Below are 22,428 nucleotides of genomic sequence, written 5' to 3'. Positions count from 1 at the left end.
AGATTTCTTGCACATTCAAGAAAATAATTTTCCTTTCATTCATTATAATTCAGCATAATAATAAATAATAAATGCTCAAATCTGCGTATTGTAACTAAATTTTCACGTGACGATGAATCAACATCACTAACATCGACGGCCAATATTTTTCTGAAATGTCTCAAATCGCGTTTTTTCTTGTCCATACTAAAATGTGTGCAACACTTAAGAACGTTGTAAAACGGATATTTATGCTGCGCGTGTTATATCCTTTCGTTTTATGTGCAATTTCGAATTTAAAGCGTAGGTGCCATAACGGATTACGAATTTTAATCAATTTTCTTCAGCGATGACGAAGCGATGTAATACCTTTCGTCTTTGTCAGCATCTCTTTATTGTACCAGTAGATTTCTTAGTCTCTTACGCGAACGAGAATTGAATTGTTGCCGCGTTATTGTACATATTGCGCGGCGTTATAGCCTTCGGAATTGGGTCAAACAGTTAACGATCGGTATCCAGGTTACGAGTCAAGCCCACCTACGTGAATGCAGGCGTCGTTCTATCAACACGAAAGATAATCGCTTTTGGTGAAAGATTCCCTGGCGCGCCATCGATTATCAATATTTCTACGAAGGAAATAATTAACTCTATAAACCACAAGATGTCGAATATATTATGGGATTTAATTCAAAGAACACTTGACTTGAATGGTGTCTTAAAAGCGCTGCTCCCAGAAGTGGTGAAACTAAATTCCAAGATATATTTCGGATATATTTGCATTAATTCTTATCGTATAAATAATTGCGAGAAACTTGAGACTTTCAAGACACAATTTTTCATTTCTATTTATCGTTAGTCTCGTGAAATAAGATACGAAAGAAACAATATAATTTCTTGTAATAAGTATGAAGAATTCTCATTAGTTTAGCCAATGCAATTTCCTAGACAATTGAAGATATAGGTATATATATCCACCGAAATGCAGAGATATGTATCGAGTTGAAATTTCCATTCGACGAAGGCCGTAGGTAAATGACAGAGGTAGAGACAAATCGGATGGTTATCAGGGATTGCAGAGGGAGAAGAGGAGATTGTTATATCGAGGCGTCGACGGCTACGGTCGCAACCACGACAACTGGAGAAATTAATATAAATCTCATTTCCTCGGTATACGGATACACCGAGTATTGTCTTTCACGTGTTCCATTCTCCTTGCTCTTCTTCTTAATCCCATGAAATTCGAATATTTGCCTCGGTGCTTTTTTAAAAATCATATCTGATTTAAAATTAACCATCTTACGTTAAATTTGCTAATTAATCGGAAATTGCCGTACATTAATAAAGCCGTGAACTCTTCTTAGGATCCTTTTAATAATATAATACGACGGGACGGTCTGGATTTATTTATAGACGCGCGAACGGCGGGCAAGGGAATGCACAACGCGATGAAATCAAAATCGCAAATACAACGACTTTTGATTAACTACTCATTGATTGTAGCGAAATCGTGTGCCGTGCCGTACGGGACGCGATAGGAGGAGAATGCTGATAAGAGCGGTGGCGACGCACGACATGGTAAATAAACGTACGATTAATTAACAACAACACACGCCGCTGCCGCAGGCTTGCCGTCGATACCACGGTAAATCAGCGGCGATGAGAATATAATAATTGAGAATCGACGCGCGGTACACACTTGCACCTAATTGATGTATCGTCAAGTTTTTGTCGATCGTTGTGATTTATCGTGGGTGTTTCCACGAGAGAAATGTACTGTGTACCGTTTACGCACGTTCATCGGTCGTTTACGCTACTAGAATGGATTCGTTTTCCCTGCGTTTCCCCTCGATACAGGGAAATGGTATTTTTTTTTTTTCGAGAGCCGCAGCCGATCACTATACGTCTCGCTTTATAAATCACCTTCTGCGCGCGAAACGCGAAATTGTTTCGCGCAAAATCTACACGCTTCTATTGTAGATTGATTCCCCGAGACAAGCGCTTAATTAGTATTTCGCAATTAATTCAACGCATATTGCATCTCTCATCTGCCAACTATGTGGGAAAGTGTGATTAACGCCGACGCGTGATATAATAGCCAATTAAATCGGCGATCAAACGACTTTTTAAATGAAATCTCTCATTTCGTTTCAATATACACATTTCTTTGTATCACTAAAGATATAATTGTCGCTGCAGAATCCTTTCTTCCATAAAAAGAGTGAACTCCTACAAAATACAGTCGAGAAATTTAGTTATTGTAGCACACGTATTGTATCTAGAAGCACAGAGAAAAGTGGGAAGGAACTTATTCACATACGTCCTCGAATATCCGTGACCATGAAGATACAAGTAAACGCGGCGGTGCACTTGCGAGCAAAATACTGCAAATGCATCGAGAGTAAATGCAACGGCACAACGGCACAAATGTAGATATCTTACCACGGTAGGTAGGAGGAGGATAGAGAGGGCGAGTTGCGAGCATTTTCCACAACCCCCAGGTGCATCAACGCTCCTGTGGCAGAAGTAGATGAGGCGGAGGAGTCAGAGGAATCGAGGGAGGATGGCAAAAGGGAAGGTGGATGGTAATATAACGCGAGGAATAGAACTCGGTAGACTCGGTTAATTAACGAAACCCACATGGGACAGGCCCGTGCTCTGTCCAGGCCATAGCCGCCTCCTCCTCCTTCTCTATAGCTTCTCTCGCTCTTTCGCCATTCTCTCTCGCCTCCCTATCCTCTCGCTATCTCTTCTATTTGGTGTCATCCCTTCTCTCTGATATGCCTTCCTATTTCTACCCGCTGCGAATGTGCGCTTGTAAGGTTGTACGTAAATACAACCGCGCATCCTTATTCGTCCCTGTGTTGAAATATACGCGTGGAAATACGACGACGGTGAGTAAACGAGATGGCGGATAAAGTTTCGGTTTTCCGCATAACGGCAAATACCGGTGAAGGAGGTGAACAGAGATTCGTTTAGTCGCGTGTATTTAAAGAAATTCCCATTTGTTCCTATGGTTATTTTTGAAATCGTGATCCACTTTACGTTCTCCGTATTGTGTTATCCAGATATGGAATGCAGATAATTTGTGCCGGACAGAAGTCCGGGGGGTCATGCCCGAGAATTTCTGACGAGCGCTTAGGCACGCGATATAACGTGCGCGGTATGATAGTTCCGGCGACGATCAGGATACGGCTAAGTGAAAACGGATAAGCGGATATCACATGTTTAATAGAAACTTTATTTTGTATAACCAAAATCAAAATCGTATTAAGTTCTAGATTTCAATTATAGTATAATATTATGTGAAAATCTTTTACTACTCGTTGCTTGCAAAATATGTTTAGTAAAACTGATGTATATGTAAATACTTTACTTCCAGGTTTGAGAAATCATTTTATGATAAATTTCATACATAAAGTTCTTAGATTATTTAGTATAGTTCGACCGAATGATAAAGTGTGTAACAATTTTCTGAAGAATTGGCGAAAATTACAAATTTAAAGTGCACAAAATGTTAAATTAAAGATAAGATCGTGCTAAAATTAATTCTGTCAAATTTTTTATTAAGTCAACATATTTTATGTCTAATCTAATTCATTTAGATGTTACACCTAAACAAGTTTTATCATCTCTAAAGGAATTAAGAACCGATGAGGAATTACGTAGAGAACGGAATGATTATAACAATTCCTTTCTCTACAACGTACAATAGCTGCGACTACTTCGCATTTACTTTCGCGCCCCTCTTCGATCGAGATTTAATTCCCCACAGGTCGAATTAAACGAAACGTCAGTGAAGCGTCTATGTGACGTTCCACGTGGTCGAGGACGACGCAGAATTGTTACCCTATTCTAGCAGTCGTGCGCGAGAGGGTGGAAGAGAAAAAGAGGGAGAGAGAGAGAGAGAGAGAGAGAGAGAGAGAAAGGAGGAGGAAGTAATAGCATGGGTGCAAAATAAACAGCGAAACATTCGTGCGGGACAGTCGAACGGATAGATGGGCAAACCGACGGCCGTGTGGAACAGGATAGCGTCGCTACTGTCTGAAAGACGAACGTCCTTCAATTATCCGTACGCAGTACCGCACATACTCGCCGTAACGAGCCCTTGCAGTAAAACATGTCCGTACTAAACGTTTCTCGTGATGTGCTGTTTAAATTGTGCGTGCAATATAAATTTCCAGAGTAGAGAACTGTCCCTGAGTGCTTTTAAACCATCGGTATCGTAAACCTCTTTATGTGTTTTATTAATTCTTTTATATCTAACTAAAAACGTCAAAATATCCTACAAATGTTTGTGTGAAAATAAATATTATGAAGAATAACATATATATGCGAGGAACATCTAACACAATGTCATTTTACGATTTTTTATTTGTTCATGATATATCCTATAAATCACATTAAAGTGATAAATTATTTCGAAAAACAGGTTTTGTTACACGGATTTTTATCGCCCAGAGAACATTTGAATATATTTTTTCATCGCGTGGGCGGGTATATTGCTCTTACGACCGATAAACTTTAGCGTCATTTCACCAGAGAACGAAACGGTCAAGGAGGCATGAATTATGAGGTCACACAGCATACTATATTATACCTATAAATCGTCATTTTCGGATTTTGTAAGTCACAATCCCATAAATAAATCCGCAGTACTCTCTTGGCAATTTGGTTGTTTTTTCAAAAGCAGATTTGCAGAAAAACGTTATACTCATACATATTATGATGTAACATACGTGTTTATTTTACAAATCTCGTCTAAATTTTCTCACTTGCACATATCTTCCTTATCTAAATTTTTATCTACATTGCACTCCTGTTATGTAAATGCGTTACGATATCGTTAACAAATCTTGTCACCAGGACTTATTGTATCAATTATATTTTTATAAAATATTGAAATCTCTATATAAACGATTTTTTTTAATAAAGTAAAATTGTATTTATGGTATTTTTGTAATTGTATATATGCATTCAAAAAGCAAGCTATAATATAATAATGATATTATACAGCAAATGTAATTTTTTATTCGATTTAACGAACAAAAGTTGTGAACATTTTTTTCTTTTAATTAAATAATACAATATAATCTCTCTAAAAAACAATAAAAACTTAATTTTTTTTCGTGGATTGCGAGCTATTTTAGTAACTTCCAATTTGTTTTAAAATTATTTAGGCAATAGGTAAATATTGCGGTGTAAAATATGCTACATGTATAGTACGGAATTCAAACGTACTAACATCACCGTGTACACGGAGCAAGCAGAAGGAGTCTAGGGAAGCTCAAGAAGTAACACGAACGTGTGGCGAATAGAAAGACAATAGAGAATGACAGACGCACGACATGGAAGACCGAGCGAAACCTGACGGGATTCACGAGGCACGTTTCACCTTTGGAGTTTTGCAGGTATACGCCGAGCCTCTTGAAAGCACCGTCGAGTTCGCTCCCTTCGCTCTGGTCGAGGGTTGAGCTTCACTTCGGAGAGCTTAAACCGAAAACATAATCAAATCTCGCTGAGAGCTGCCGCGGTGCAAAGTTACTAATTGCTTAATTTCCCTCGCTCCACTCCAGGTCTTCTTGTCTTCTAGCATGCTCCTTCGATGCTCCGCCTCTTTCTGTTCTTCATCTTCAGCTTGTCTTATTCTATCGAGTCTACACCCATCTTTTTCTGCCGTTTTTGATATTATCGTGCAGGTTTCATTTCTTTGCGTTTCCTATTCTTTGTTCCTGCTTTTCGTTTGTGTATTCCAAGAGAATGTGTGATGTACATATATATTAAAATAAAAATAATAATTGAATACAATATATCTTATTGTTACAAATACATATATATATATACAGTGGCGTGCAAAAGTTTCCGGCCAATAACATTTTGTATTTTAATTTATAAAAAAAGAAATCTGATAAAGATTTTAATTATCAGGTATTAGTGTAAGATATGTGTGGGTAACGAAATCTTGTATTAATACCTATTATAATAATAATGTATATATTTGTAATAATAATGTATTATATTAAATTATTAATTTTTATTTAAATTTGTATTTTAATATATATTATATTTCTTTAAAGTAGCTAATAAAGAGTGAGAAATTTCGTATCATCATAAACAATTGTGTTTACGCGTGGATTGATACAGTTTTCTGTAGAATATATATCACTGAGAGATATAAGACAAGTTGCAGAAAGATCGCCAGAGGCAACGCGTGGTAGTTTCCTCTGTATGGAGGAGGGAAATTGCATGTGAGGAAGAACGTTGTCGCCTGTCGCCAAGTGTTATTCTATCTCTCCTTCTCTGATTTCCCAACCTTGTCGCGTTCATTCTCTATTCTATTGCACACAAGTTTCCTATTGTACCACGAAGCAATTCTTAAACAGCGGAAAAATAAATAGATTACTACAAACTGTTCCATTTAAAAAAAACTAAATGTAACTTTAAACTAACAATAAGTCACTAAATCATTTATATAATGATATTATGTGTGTATCACACATATTATTCAAATGTAAATTTTCAAATGCATACGCGTCTTAAATAATTATGACTAACTTTTAAATTATAAATCTTGTCGAAAGAAATCAACTTAAAATAAAAGAATAAAATAAGAGAATGCAATTTTATTGTTTATTCGTAAAAGCTTAACACTTCCAAAAAATCCTCAACATATTCATTTATTATTTTAATTTCTGAAAGTTACGAATTCATGTTTGTAAAATCAATTGAAATACGTGTTGGCATACACAATATTTGTTTTCTCAGTATATTTATATATTCTATGGACGTTTTGGAAATATTATCTCAATACTGATTATATATCTTTATGCCATTAAAATAAACAAGTAAGGACCAGTGGGAATACTTGCTGCATACTAAATCGTTACCAGGCTTACAGCACATAAAGTCCAAGCAATCGATCTGCTGAAGGGCAACGAATCGTGCAAACGCGATTTCATGCGAAACGAGCTCCGAAACTACCTGTCACGTTTCGCGCAGAGAAATTCTCATCTTCTCCTCACTGCTCGCTATTCACGAGACCGGGAAAATTTTGAAGTCAATTTCCGATTTCTGTTAAACACTTGGCTGACAAAGATTTAATTTTGACTTTTAATTACGATTTTAATTTCCAAATACTCTTTTGCAGAAACATATCCGAGCGTAATGAACAGTTTAAGTGCGTTAGCGTGCAAATTACATCTACTAAATTAAAATAAAATATGCGACACAAACGTTCTTAGCGTTGTTATAAAGCGTCCAAAGACGTACAAATTACAATGTGGTTTTCCCAGGCGTTTATTAACGGCGTGGCGTGAGTACCTTCCCTCTTACGAGCAGGCAGCCGTAAAGTTCTACGGTCGGCGGGGGCAAGTTAACGCAAATTTTCCACCTTAACGTTTGTCTTAAGAAGCACCTTGCGTTTCTTTCGTCGCGAAGGTACTACCGCGCCATCGAATAAATTTCAAAATGCCGCGGTAGAAGGTATAGACGCGAACTCTCCGCTCCGTAACGGTAATACTATCTCGAAATATACGAGGCAAAGCAGAACGTGAATTTTACTGCTGAGCTTTTCCTTAAAACCTTCTTATATTTCTTTTCGCAAAGTAAAAAACATAAAGAAAATGAGGAAAGAAGAAACAGGTAGACGGACAAAGCAAAATACAAGAAGAGAGAGAGAGAGAGAACATTGACGAAGTAATAGCTACAGACCTCGTATCCGTGTACCTCCCGCCCTCGATATACACGTTTCGAGCCACCAGAGTAATCGATCTGTCGGACGATACTCGTGCCAATGAATCGCTCGAGCGCGATTTCACGCGAAACGAGCTCCGAGACCACCCATCACTTCCCGACAGAGAAGGGAACCTTCGACCGTGCAGGTCACCTTCAGTGAAGGATGGTCCGTTCGATCGCGATAAAATGATCCCTCCACCCAGCTTTTGGCCGATTTAACAAATCGTCCCAGTCCGGCGCGAGACCTTTTGCTACGGGCTTCCGACTCGCCTCTCGTTCTTCGCCGAGAAAACGAAAGAAAAGAAGGAAAACCGAGTTAAGAGTGCCGAGTTTCAAGTGTATGTACCCCGACATATATCGAAACGAATTTCGAACGAATTCATACACCCTTTATCAATCGCGTGTTGCACCACAAACAATTATCAGTCTTGATTTTGCAAGTTTCTTGCATAATTCATGATCCGATTAGCGAAAATTAATGTAGTTTTGTGAATTTTTTTTATATATACACGCAAAATGTATATATTATATTTGAGATAAAGCTTTCGATTAAAGAAATTTGCATTTTTCATCACGAATGGCTCAGTAAACAACACTCAATTGATTCTTCCAGATTATTAGCCCTGCAAAAAAATAGACGATAAGTCTGTGAGAAACGACGGTCGTACCATGCGGGCGAAAATGTAATAAAGGCGAAGACACTCGAACGAAATAAATCTTCGATCTTTCCCTTTCACGACACTTGATCCTCTCCTTCGATCGTAGTAAAAAAAAAAAGCAGAAGGCGGCAATGGTCAGGTTCGAATATGAAATACAATTCCCCAAGAAAACTTGAATCGACATGATCGAAATTTCAAAATCCTTTTGTTATTTCTGTCATACGTTTTATTTGTTGTGTAAACAAAACAAAGTTTCGCCGACGCAAAAAAAAAAAGAGAAAGAGAGCGCGAGAAAGGAAAGCTTTTTAAAAGTTCAAGGTCTAGTAAAAAGACACAAACTAGAATACCTTTGAACGTGGTAAGTTAATATAAATAATAATATTATAAATGATATATATGTATTTATGCTTTCGGTACGTAGAATGAAATAATAGACAAAGAGTAAAAAATCTAAAGAATTTTTTCCGCACAGTTTCTTCGAAATAAAAATATTTCAAGGTACATAAGGATATTGAAATTATTTTATATCTCGCATATAATTAAGACAACTTTTTACATTACAAATGTAATTCGCTTTTGTCAAAGTCAAGATCGTAATATATCTTCATATTACAGATATCTAGTTACGCATACAATGCAGATATCACATAACAATATGCTGGTAATGCATCTTGCACTGGCTTATCGTATGATGTAGTTATATCACATATATATACTTGTATATGATACAATTATTTAACAAAAATTAATTGGTAAAGCAAAAAAATGTCGTGTATAACACATACTTATTATAAATAAAATAAAATTATCTAAAAAAGAGTTGATTAGTGTACATATATATGTAGTTATTGTATCTTCATTTTTTATCAGGTTTTAAAACTTGTTGTAAGTATATATTCAACTAATTCACAGTACTGTAGTAATTAAAAAGAAAAGAGATTATCTACCTTTGTATTCAAAGTACTCTAGGAATATAACTACCAGCAAAGATAGTCTACTTTTACCCACATTTCCATTCTCTCTGTCATCTTTAGTTAAAATTCGTGAGAATTCATTTAGCTGTAAAAATTAAAAAGTTTTTTATCTTGCTCATTCCATACCGCTATATATTCATACTATCATAATAAGATAAAAAACTTGATCATTTTAAGTAGTGAGAGATATTTGTATGAAAAATTTTACACAAAATTTTTTACGAAGTTATAATCATTATTGCATACAAAATTCTTTTATCTCTGTAAATATAAAATCTAACTTTATAAATTCCATGTTTATGAAAAAGTGTATCATAAATAAGTTAATTAATTACAATACAACGTACAAGTTTAATATTATTTCATACCGCAATTAACTTTGTATAACGTGTTTCCTAATTTGATAAAACTTTGGCTGTAATAATACTATAAACACTAAAACATTTCATATAACGATTATAACCATGCAGTTATTATTTTTACGTATCTTTCCAAGTTTACACGCTGTAACACAACAATAAAAATAATATAATTAGAATCATGGTGACGATCTTTTGATGGTTTTTTCACGTCTGGCGAGCCGCGTCGCATAACTATGAGCATAACGTGTCTTATCAGACTCACTTAAGCATTAATAGGGGTAATATCGTTAGTGGGCAATGCTTTTGGACATACGAAGAAGTTTTCAAGAGACATAGAAACGAAAACAAGAAAACGCCAAGTTTCCAAGTGTCCATTAACTTCTATACTACTGCACTTGGCATTTAACTCTTCGATGTAATCGGCCATTGAAGACAACGATTTACTCGTACATCTCGTTATGTTCCACCGTGAGCGAAGCACACCCTTTGTTCGGCCCATGGGGAAAAGTGGCCTTCTAAGATACATTTTGCCCCCTAATCTGCGTAGTACGGGACCTTTCTTATATCGTGGTTCCTTTCTACGTTCCTCATTCCACCCTCTTGCGGTTTTTGACCGTCTTACTCTTATTTCGTGTCTTTCTGTTCCACGGCCGTTTCCCGAAAGGATCGTCGAGAGACTCGAGGAATCCGCCTCTCGTTTTCAGGGCGAGAGAAACAAACGAAACTCGGGGAAATCGTCTTTGCTATAGCGTCGCGCCTTCCCCTTGCTTTCCATCTTCTGTACCTCGTCCCTACCATTCCTATGCGGTGAATTCGTTTTCCGCAAGGATGAAAGAGAAGCTCTGAGACAACCAGTACCGAAACGAGAAAATTTCTTTACAAATATATGTATTTTGGGCTTACTTTCTCTATCTATAAAATAGATAGAATCTCTTGTCTTATATAAATGTAACAAGAAAATATACTTTTACGTGTGACATACATACAGCACGATGCATGGATATTTACCGTAAGACAAATTATATATATATATATACACACATAAATAATTTCATAAAAATAGATAATATTTAATGAAAATATTTTATTAATTTATAAAATAGCATATTGTAAGATAAATTATGTACTACAAGATATAATTTAATATTAGTTTTTATTATTAATGTACAGTGTCCTGGTGATAAAATTAATTAAAAAAATGTAGAATAAATGTAAATTCTATTATATAAATATTTTCAAGTTATACAGGATCATCCTCTCTTCACTTGTATTATCAGTTTTAGGACCTTTTTTATATCGATATTTATATATATTTACATATTTTAATTTATATATAAAATTTAACTTATAAGATATATTTCACAGTAATATATAATTTTATAATGCAATTATTGCATATTATATTTTCATTAAATGTTACATTCAATATATTATCTTTCTTATGAAATTAATTCTATCTCTTCAGTGAATTATTTGGTATTTCCTGCTGTTTAATTTTCCTCCCTCATTGCAACTAGAATACCGTGAAACACTACATTTCGGGTAGCAGTAACGACGGCGGCAGTCGTGAATGAAGAAAGGGAAGAAAAGGAGCTCTTGTTTATACGACTACGAGCCACGACGCTCGCCCTCGAAGAAAACTCGATATCCTTCCACGTCTCGATTCCGATCTCCTTTGACCGTTCGCTTTTACGTACGTACGACTTCCGCGCGGGCGGCCTCGCTGCAAACGAGTTTTCGAGTCTCTCCCTTGTGGGTAAAGGGGATCGAGAAATTCCACAGGTTGTCCCTTCTACGGCAAATGCCTGTGTTTGTTCCTTTCGTTTGGTCCGGCGCTTATCGGCCGTATCGGCTGGCTCGAGGCAATGCCTGTTCGAGAAGATCAAGAAACCGGTCGTACGATCGCGAAAATCCCATTTTCTCGACCGGCTCTTTGAATCCGAACTTAGTGAACCGTGAAGCTCTTCCAGCCTTCTGTATTTAAGGCCATTACAGCCGTTGACCCGACATCTTAATTTCGTCGTCAGTTAAATTGCTATACGCGCATTCTTTCTTTTTTACGACTTAAGTTACGATGAAACTCCACTTGAGGAAAACGTTCGCGGTATGTTCTACTCGATACGTTATCGTTGCACAGCGGAGTATACTTTGTGGATAAAAAAACCGCGCGAATTGATTCAAGTATGTAGCAAATATGTATACATATACTTGAGAAATTTCCATCTTGACACGCCATATCTTTAGAAATAACTGTCTTCGTTAAAATCTCTACAATAACAATATAAAATAGCGAGAGAAGGAAAAGAGGAGAGTTACACCGTAGGTGTCCCGAAGAATATTGGTTAAACGCACGCTAGTTTTATTCAGCGAATTCTTGCGGCAACCACAGTACGGTCTCTCTCTCTCTCGTACATACGTATTCACGCGCGGCTCAGCTCAATTCGGCTCGGCCGTTTCTAGAAGCGCGTTAAGTGCACGTAAGCAAATGTTTCCCCCTTCTCGAGAACGTCGTAAGGTTTACGTTTCGGCTCCTCCGTTTGCATTCCGCCGCGCGCGGTTGAATATTCCACGAAAGAACCCACCCCAATCTACCGTCCTGCTCGATCCCCGCCTTACGTCGCACCCCCGGATATCCCTGGAAACCGCCAAGAAGAGAGGATCTTCAGAGACGTTTGAGAGACCGACGCCGCGGCGAGGGTTGGGCGCGTGCATAATTCAGTGGTAATGTTGTGAGTATGCTCCAACCGTCGCGTCGGGCGGTACAGCTGCGCATTGCGTTGCATTGCGTTACGTTACTCACAGTCGGTCGAGTTTCATCGGTCCGAGACTTGCCGCTATTATTACTATTTACCCGCTTTTTCATCCATATTTTACGTCGGTTACGGTCTCTACCGTCAGTTAAACATTTCGCTGACGATAACGCCGAAGCGTCGGAGATGCAACCTTCTGTATCTTTATTTCGAAACAAAAGAAGAGGCGAAGAATAATTACGATTAATTGTGGTTTCAAACACGTATATTGCAGTTTTATTAACTAAAATTAAAACATTAATTAAAATCGATTACATTATTATATCGCGAAATTGATAAATAATTAATACGGATTGTATCTGAAGAATTTGAGCAAGGAATGCTGTATCGAGTTGAATATGCTGAACAAAAACTTAACAAAAGAGCCGAGACAGTAACTCGACTTGTCTCCTAAATAAGAGACTAGATCCCAGTTTGAGAGAGAGGTACTCGATGGAAAATGGAAAGCTATCGGCAAGCAAGCCGATAGCCGAACGAGCTTGTGAAGCGGGCCCGTAGCGGACCATTGAGATGCAGCCCGATGTGAATCGTTAATTTAAGAGGAGAGAACTAGTTTGACTTAAATATTGACTCGACTGAGTTAACGCCGGACTGGCTTAGAGGCAGTACGGTCGTGTATGTACTTAGCCTTGCATGGGCGAGGCTCTGGCGTGCAAAGAGGAACCGCCGTCGTGCGCGCAAGAGGAAACGAACGAGGCAAGCCGGAACAGGAGAGAGAGAGAGAGAGAGAGGGAGAGAGAAACCATCGGCAGCATGTATAAGTTGAAGGGAGAAAACCACGCCAGCAACGGAAATAGAGGATGTTGCAAGCAAGCTGTCGGAGACACGTAAAGTAAAACCCGTATCTGCAGTCTGACAGGCCGACTGCACTGCAAACATTTAGCTGCCAAAGCTGCCTCGAGGAGACTTTCATATTGTTGTTACTACTTAACCGCTACTTGTTACCGTTACTTACAGCTCCGTAGCTTCGTTAGCACACGGAGGACTGTTTCCCCAATTAAAGCATGCGAACGTGCAACTGCTGGTTGGATGCGAAAATTGCATTAATACAAATGAAACGATATATTTCGTCGGTTTATTATTGTATGTGTTAGCATCGCGACCATCTTGCTGCGTGTCGAATAAAAATGTCTAACGTATTCGAACTTGAAAGAGTCATATATGTATATAATATATAAACATTAAAACAAACACTTTCGGAAACTCCTATTTCGATATTCTAAGTTTCTAATGAAAAACGCTATTTGAATGTAAAGTTGTAGATCGTTGTATTATCATACTCTGAACACAAATGTAACAGTATCATGTAATGAAGTGACAAAACGAGGATAGAGTTAAAGTTCATACGACTATCAAAACTTCGATCTCTATGATTCTTCGATTCTTGCGGTATAATCACAGAAATGAACCCAGCACGTATCTGATAATGAATCGCTGCACCACCTGCTCGCCTAGAATCATCCTAGAACGTCTCCCGGAGGATCCACGGGATTATATATGTATAATTACATGCCGCAATAACGCACGCGGTACGAGGTCTGCGGCGCGGCTTATTCTAATAATCGCACCCGTTTGAAATTAAAGTCCGGGGTTGTAATTAACGTCACGTCGCGCGGTCACGGACGGCGGGATATATACGCGGATATAATCGCCATAAAATTACGGTAAGTTTACGCAAGAGCGACGTATAAGAGTGAGAAAATGCCGAAGGATGGTAAAACGTACGGAGCGGAAAGGGTTCGCGCGCCGAGTGACCGAGGGCGAAAGGGACAGAGGCGGTTGAATTTAATAAGTCGTAATGCCGGCACGCCATTCTTTCGCGCGCGCTTTCTGCCATGGATAACGCGCTCGCTTACCCTGCTGCAGTCGTTCCCTCACGACTTTACGGTATGGAAATTCCATGTGGATGGGGACCCGTTGCTCTTCAGCTCTCTGGAATAAACGCGTGACCCAATTCGACGTACGAGCCGGGAATTACCTACATGGTGCGAAGTAATTCGTGAAACGATGTAGAAACGACAATGGCGACACAAGCTAGCGCGATACAATACAAGGCCGTTAAAACTGCTCTGCCAACACGAAAATTGCAGTACAACTATTCCTCGCTGTAGAAAAAAAAAAAAAGTGCGACCACATAGTTAATCCGGTAAAATCAAGTAAAGTTGAATAAATTGCTCAAACGAGTAACAAACAGGTTATTTCGTGATTTTTGTTTGTTTTTTTTCTTTATCTGTTTAAATTAAAATTAATGTATTTTCATATTGTTATAAGATAAAAAATAAATAATATTCCCCATAGAATTTGTAATAAACTCTGTGTTTAAATGTTTCATTTTTTAAGATTTGGTAAAAACAAATATACATGGAGAGAAAAAAAAACAAGAGGAAAAAGAGAAACAAAATATATACGCAATTTCTGAGAAGTGTTGAGTTTTATCAATGGTTAAAAAATCGGATTACCGTGACAGCATTTTTCAGTACTATCGCATTGTTCCCGTGAAAATCTCTGTACCTACGATAACAAAAATTCACGCAGACAGAAACGAAACTATCGAAATTCGATCTACGTGACCGCGTAAGTCAGCAATGTGGAAAGTTGAGATATACAGAGATATACAGAGCGAAACAAGTAAAAAAGTTCTTTTTTTAAAAATTATTAATCTATGGACAATAATTTATCACAAGTAGATTTGTGAAAATAACAAGGAAAGAAACAGAAAAGAGTTTTATCATACAAAGTGTATTGTGTGATAATTTACTTGTTAAAATATAAACGACGAAATTATTTTACCATCTCTTGTGACCTAATTTCACAACAAATCGCAATCTATCCAGGATTGCAAAGATCTTGAAAGAAAATAAAGTGAGCGGAGTAAGTGGTACGAAAAATTATTGCACGGAAGAAACTTGACAAGAGGAAATATACGTCAAGATCTTTGAATAGCGTGAGTCATTTAAATTTTCATTTTTCGCAAAAAACCTGACTATAATTCTGTAATACAGTTCCACAATACAATTTAATAGCTGCATTAATTTAATTCAGCAATTATATCGATACGTGTAAATTGCAGATGCAAATATATATTGTATAAGATCAAAATTTTTATTCCGTAGTGATGCGACACACACACACAAAATTTATATATATATATATTTTGTAATAATGTAAAATTAAAATTTCTTTTTAAAGTTTTGAAAATTAAGTATTTCTTAATGTTTTTCATATGTGTGTATATAACAATATAAACACGTATTGCAATTTCATATGGTATAAAATAATATTGTTCGTTTCCGCTTATTTTTAGTTAAATGAAATTTTATTATATCGTGTATTGTTGCAATTACTAGAAAACAAAATGCAAACGCGTTTTCAAAAACACAAGAAAATTATTTTTAAAAATAAAGCGCGCTTTATCGCTACCCGTCCACTAAAATATTTCTGTATTGCGATTTATATAAAAACCTTTCTATACATATACATATAAAAATATAATTACCCGTTCACATTAATTAGCACAAGTCTATGGATCCTCAAGATGATTAGAAAAATATCTAGATTTAAAAAGGGCTGATCTCATCCAATTTATTATATGTATAACGTGTTAGGGGAAATTGTGAAAAATACAATACCTACGTATGCAACTCAAACATCAGTTGATCGTAAATCTGCCACGGGCAAATATAATAGATTGACGTAATTTTCATTGTTCCGAAAAACTCGTGCGTTTTCACAGCATACGAATCCGTGTATGCACGCTCGCTGACATATTTTATTTAAACATCCACCTACACGCACGTAAACACGTATTCTAAATGAATTGACGGGTAATATCGTGCTGTCAATAATATTCGTGGATAAGCTAGCAACACAGTTACATTTCAATATTATCTGTCCCGTAACTAATATTTTAATTTTAATATTAACCTCAGGAATATAAATGTACGCCGTTTGTGTAAAGTCATCGAAATATAACGTCCCGGAAAAACCGTTATTTAACAAACCACGATCTCTTTCTTTAACTTTTCCTAAAGATTTTCTTAGCTTTTCAGTAGGATATTCTTTCTCTCCTCGACATGAAAGCTGTGCTTTAGCATGAATACAATCGACGAAATCGATATCAATTTTGGCTACGAATGCAAAATTCAATGACGATAAACTTAACCCCAATTTGGACGCAAAAGTTATTACTCGTGCAACGTGTGTATATATATATATATTACGCCACTTATTTGGAATATTATTTTTATCTGTGCTTTTTTGAATGGAAATAGCGAATGGCAAATTCAATCTAACGAAATCTTTATACCACCCGATCATATAATTTTCTTTTTTTTATTCCTACTTTTTTCTTTCGTTATTACAGCATGCAAGAGAAAACGCGCGACATCACATGATCAGGAGATATGGTAATGCCTCGGAGCCAATAGTTAATGCGACAACGAGACTGACCGTGTATGTGTACATGAACTAACGGTAGGAAACATGTGAGTCTTTTACGTGCGTGGTAAACATATAAATCAATTTTATTTACCTGTTTTTTGTACAGATACGCGAAAAAGGCGATTCTGATTAAATAAATTAGATATCAATTTAAAAACATTTATTTAGGACACTAAAGGCTGATGATAAAACGAATATAACGATCAGTTTGAGAAAGAGAGAGCATTCAAAATATAATTTTTAGATGAACTATCATGATTATTTCCAAATCTGTACCTGTTCTAATTTTTAGATATTTTAACAAAATCATCCTTCGTGCAAAAAAAAAAAGGAAACATATTAATGTGGCGAACGCATCGCTACTGCATCTCTCAGCTGCAATTCAATAAAAATATTCGGAGAAAATAACGTATATGGAATCCGAGAAAATTATATCTATATATACGTATACATATATATTATATTTAATTCTAAAGATCGCTTAACTGTTCGAGAGAAAGAAAGAAAGAAAGGTAAACACGCGAATCAGGTAGCGAACGAGCGGAATCAGAGTCTAACGGTTGCCGAAATATTTAAATGGCATGTAATTATTAATTTAACAATTACGGTGCATCGCAGTACATTTTCGATCGAATCGTCAATACAGCTGGAGACCACCGACGTATAATCGCGCGTCTTGATACGAACGTTGCACGCTGCATCGGGAAAAATAAAAGAAATAGAAAATCGCGTCTGTATGTAAAGTCAGAAATCATTTTCACTGACCGAGAAATAAATAGATTTTTGTAAACACAAGTCGCGAGACAGTGATACGACACATTATTGTCGCCGTTTCTCGACACGTATTGTATTGTTAAGGATCGAGTTATAAGAAAAACAAAATATACTGATCTGCTAACGAGACAATTTTGATTTCACTATCGATCCAATCCACATCCCCGTGACGACCAAATTATAATATAGAATATTCATCGTAACAAGATTTTGTAGACCCTTGTAATATTTAAAACAAAGGATTGTGAAGAAAACATTTTTATTTGTTTAATGTATCAGTGTTTCAAAACGTGGAAATAAATAATGTTTAAGATATAATTTAAGTAATCAATTATATTACGTATAAATTTATAATTTCCGATATATTATACATTATATATGTATAATTTTATTGTATTTCAGTGTAAAATTCTTAAACTTTTCAATATATTTTTAATAAAGACGTTTTAATAGAAACACGCTCTCTCTCCCTTTTCTCTCTTACGAAGGCAAAAATTCAGAGATTAATTTTTATAAAATTTTTCTCTGTGAGAGCGATCGGACAACGCATACTTTTTTGGATGCACCAATGATAAAAATAAAAGCCGACGAACGCAATATATAAACTACACGAGAACGGTTAAAATTCACGATATCAATTCTTTCCAAACGCAAACGTGTATCTCAACTCTCATTTTATTCATACAATTTTCATAAAAAAAAAAAAAATAGTAAAAGAAGTAAGAGTAAATGGAGAAAAGAAATAAAATGAAAAATGACAAGTACTCACCGATTATCGTAGACCAGTAGGATTCTCTCTACAGGGAGTTGATCCGTTGCGACGATTCCTAATACTCCTCGATATATACAATCGCGGATAAACTCGCACTGTTCGATCACACACTCGCGAATAACGCGAAACACGCAAGATAATGCGATACGCGTGTCAACACGTTGTTCCGACGGGACGCGGTCGACGTGGAAAAAAGAACCGGATTGATAGATTAAAACGACCGTTGTGTATATTCGTTGGACGTTCAATCTCAACACTCGATCATACGATGCAAAACCCGCGTGTGACGAACGAGCTCTTCGGACAGACAAGGTCGGGAATACGGAACGAATAGGAGCAGAATAAACGCGCATCCGTTAACGGTTAAGTTATTCGTCGTGACTTGAGGACGCGTGACGTAACGATTTCAAGATTCGGCGCAACAGTAAACATGGCGGACGAATTAAAGACGAAACTTCGGACGCTCCAAAGAATCGCAGCCTGACTGAGAAATAATAGTTGGCGAAATTCGAGTATATAGACACGTGCGTTGTGTAGACTTTGTAATAAACGAATTTTTCGAAAGTCACTGGGGAGGGGGGGAGCGACGGGCGACAATTACGAGTTGTTCACATTTAACTGGATCGCGTAAATTGATTACTGGTATCGATGTCATTGCCCGTCGTTAGATCTTACATTGTCGACACTCGTTCTTCCGCGACATTCGGACGGTAACGATAAAAAAGCCAGAAAAACGCGGAGCAATCGAGACTCTGCCACTCAAGACGTTGCGCGACGCGAACTGATCAGCGAATTCGATGACGCGCCTAACTTCATGCCTTTGCGCCACAGACGGGGGAATATCAGATATGGTTATATCTGAAACAAAAAAAACCACATGAATAAAAAGATTATAATCCGAAGCTGGAAGGAGAGGGGTCATTTTTTATATGTACTAAATACAGGTATTTAATAAAATAAAATCTATAGAATATAATTCTTATTAATATAATTATCATAAATATAAAATAACAAATAATTAAATTATTCGAGATTCTTATAAATATAAAATAACAAATAATTAAATTACTCTGTTTCATCAACAGATTTTAATTGGTTTTTCAATCCGAAATTAATTTAAAAAATTTAGAATGTTTGAATAAATGTTGATTAACATAATAGTACTCTCTCTCTTGCATTACTTACAGATCGTAAATAATTTATAGTTATTAATATAATAAATTTTCTTGGTAAAAAATAAATATCAGTACCAATAACTTTTGAAAGCTTTCGACTTATGCGAAGTAATATAAATTTGTAGGTTAAGCACTTAAACACATTAAACATTAAACACAAAAAAAATTCAAATCCAACATTGGACACCCAATATGCATATCGGGATGTTGCGCAAAAGAGCCTTATCCGCTGGTAAAAGGCATAATGAAACCATACATATCGGGCTCGCTGCACGTGAAACAGCATTAAGCAATAACCGATAGGCCGTGCAGCTATCGCGTGCACGTCAAACGTCACTCCCTGGCGTAAAGCGGATCGTCGGCCGGCCAGCCCTCGCTGGCCACGCTCGTCAGGAGGTTCGATTCCACATACCGCTGATTTGTGCTAAAAATTCCGCCGCCGCTGGCGTTCACGATTGACCGGATAACGCGGTCCCCAATTACAGCCTCGCTTGTGGCGGTGACGCGGAACATAATCGGCTTGACGTTCGCCAGCGCGCGATGCAAAATGTACCCTGGCCTCCCTGACGGCTAATGACGAGCTCGTCTTCACCGACCGAACTTATTTTGCGCGCGATCGTATCGCGTAATTACGCGCCCGTATCAACCCCGATCTTTACGACGGACTTTTCATTAACGTCCGTCGCGGAAATCGTTATTGCGAGTTTGTTAACGCTGTACAAAAAGGTTACTTTATCGCGAGCGTTTTATCATCATTACGACGCTCAGAGATGAAAAGCTTGCAAGCTACACACACGGTGCAGATTAAAAGCTTTCTTTTGAAGAAAAACCTCATAAGTGCAAAACCATACATAATAAAATTAAATCTTGTCTATTCACATCGTGTAATGTGTAAAGTACAAAGCTTTTAACATTCGTATTACACGTACAGTGTAATTGTACAACGTGTAATCTGTAGTCTTTAACAATAGTAAACGTTACAATTGCCTGACACTTTAATGATGCGACGTAGAAAATATAATTATCGAACTCTTAATTCCTCTCTCCCTATAAGAACATTCAAGGATGTCGTCTTACTCCGATAGCGTAACGAGACGATCGAATCTATCGTCGCGTGAAACAACGTTAAGCAATAATCGATCAACCGTACAGAAGCGTCGTGTAAACATTAAATGACCATCCTACTTGCGATATTTCTCTCGAGTAATATTATACATATCGACTGAATATTATAAATTCTCCAAGGTAAAGAAAAGTTCATTATGTAGGTAATCATCGTTTAAAAAAATCAAAAACAGAAATGAGTCCAAGTTCTGGATATAAATAACGATTGTTACACGTCAATAATGGAATTTCATAGTGAGGAGAATCCTTATTGATTTTAAGCTATCAATGGACTAGAAAAGTAATGGAAAAGAAAAGAAACATATCGAGATGGCAGAGAAGATGGTTGCTTCAGCTGAGTTCAAGTTCCACAAACACGCGAAAGAAACGCATTTGATAGAAGAGGACGATCCTGATGCTTACTCCCAAATGTAGTTGCGAGCCGGAGAGCTTTCATCAGTCACCTGTCACTACCCTTAGCCACCATCTTCAACCCTTTTCAACCGTGTTGCCGTCAACCTCATGCCTGTGCCCCATCCTACAAATATAAAACAGCTTAGGAAACGCTGCGCCAAGTTCGAAAAGCATCGATATTCCCTTGGCAACTCAATTTACAGTTATCGTAAAGAGAAGGAAATATCAATCGAATGTCAGTAGCATAAATAGCGCACAGCGAAAAATAGTTTATTCAGACTATTCGAATACGTGTAATCTTATCATGTCGACAAAAATTATTATACTTATTCCCTGTACACAATAATATATACACCTCCCATTCTTCGTTTCATATTTATACAATATTTATTTAATATCGCCAAAAAATATAAATGTAATTTATCTAAATAGTACAAATTGTTGGATTGACGAGCATGGTAGTATCGTGTACCTTGTTTTCGTAATAACATTTATTTTTATTTAGAACGAATGTAACGTCTTGTTAGAGATGAGGAAATAAACGATAAGCAATAAATATAACATTGTGCTGCAATGAAAAAAGACGATGTATCGAATATTCACGGAAAAAAAGTCTTTTGATTACTCGACCGTTTCAGTATTTGCTGCCGTCTGCCTTTCTATCTCGAAATCCTGTAGCGAATGTATCGATGCGCACTTATTATCGAAAATATTATAGGATAAATATATCATATATCGTGAAAGTTTGTAGTAGAGTATTCTTGATAAAGGAATAACATGAGTAAACTATTCTTTTTATCCTATTCGTTCCGAAAGATGTAAGCAGACAAATCATCTTGTTAAGACAAAGTTTTAGATTAATAGTAATCAAGACAAGTTATTATTTTTGTTACGCACATTGCATCTGCATTAAATATACATATATATATCCATACTATATATACATATATATCTATAATACGCCGACCGAGCCTTTTTTTTTGTTCCCTTATTCCAACGATCGATCGACTTCGGAATTTTCTGGCTGTACTTCCTGCGGCGGAATCACGCAATTTCAGTTAATGAAAAATATCTCTCAAAGCGGCTTGTGTGGATATTAATGTACTCTTATTTTAGAATATTACTTTCAATCCTCTTGCTGAAAATTTTACTAAATTAATACTAAAAAGAGAAGTTACATGATACACTTAAATATTTAATATAAACAAATTAAAAATTTAAAGAAATGAAAATA

The 22,428-nt window shown here is 36.7% G+C and overlaps 1 protein-coding gene across 1 annotated transcript in view; it reads right to left on the bottom strand.

Moving 5' to 3' along the window:
* The window catches only part of Phyhd1 (Phytanoyl-CoA dioxygenase domain containing 1), a 140,927-nt gene extending 122,103 nt beyond the window's left edge, over positions 1 to 18,824 (bottom strand). Inside the window, exon 1 of the mRNA XM_018538554.1 lies at positions 18,499 to 18,824. The gene's annotated coding sequence lies outside the window, so the exon portion shown is untranslated. The remainder of the gene's footprint in view (positions 1 to 18,498) is intronic.
* Positions 18,825 to 22,428: the final 3,604 nt, after the last annotated feature.

The sequence above is a fragment of the Cyphomyrmex costatus genome, unplaced genomic scaffold (assembly GCF_001594065.2).
Source record: "Cyphomyrmex costatus isolate MS0001 unplaced genomic scaffold, Ccosl1.0 scaffold193, whole genome shotgun sequence".
NCBI lineage: Eukaryota > Metazoa > Arthropoda > Insecta > Hymenoptera > Formicidae > Cyphomyrmex > Cyphomyrmex costatus.
Note: the sequence above shows the minus strand (reverse complement) of the source record. Positions and strands in the feature narration are given on the sequence as shown.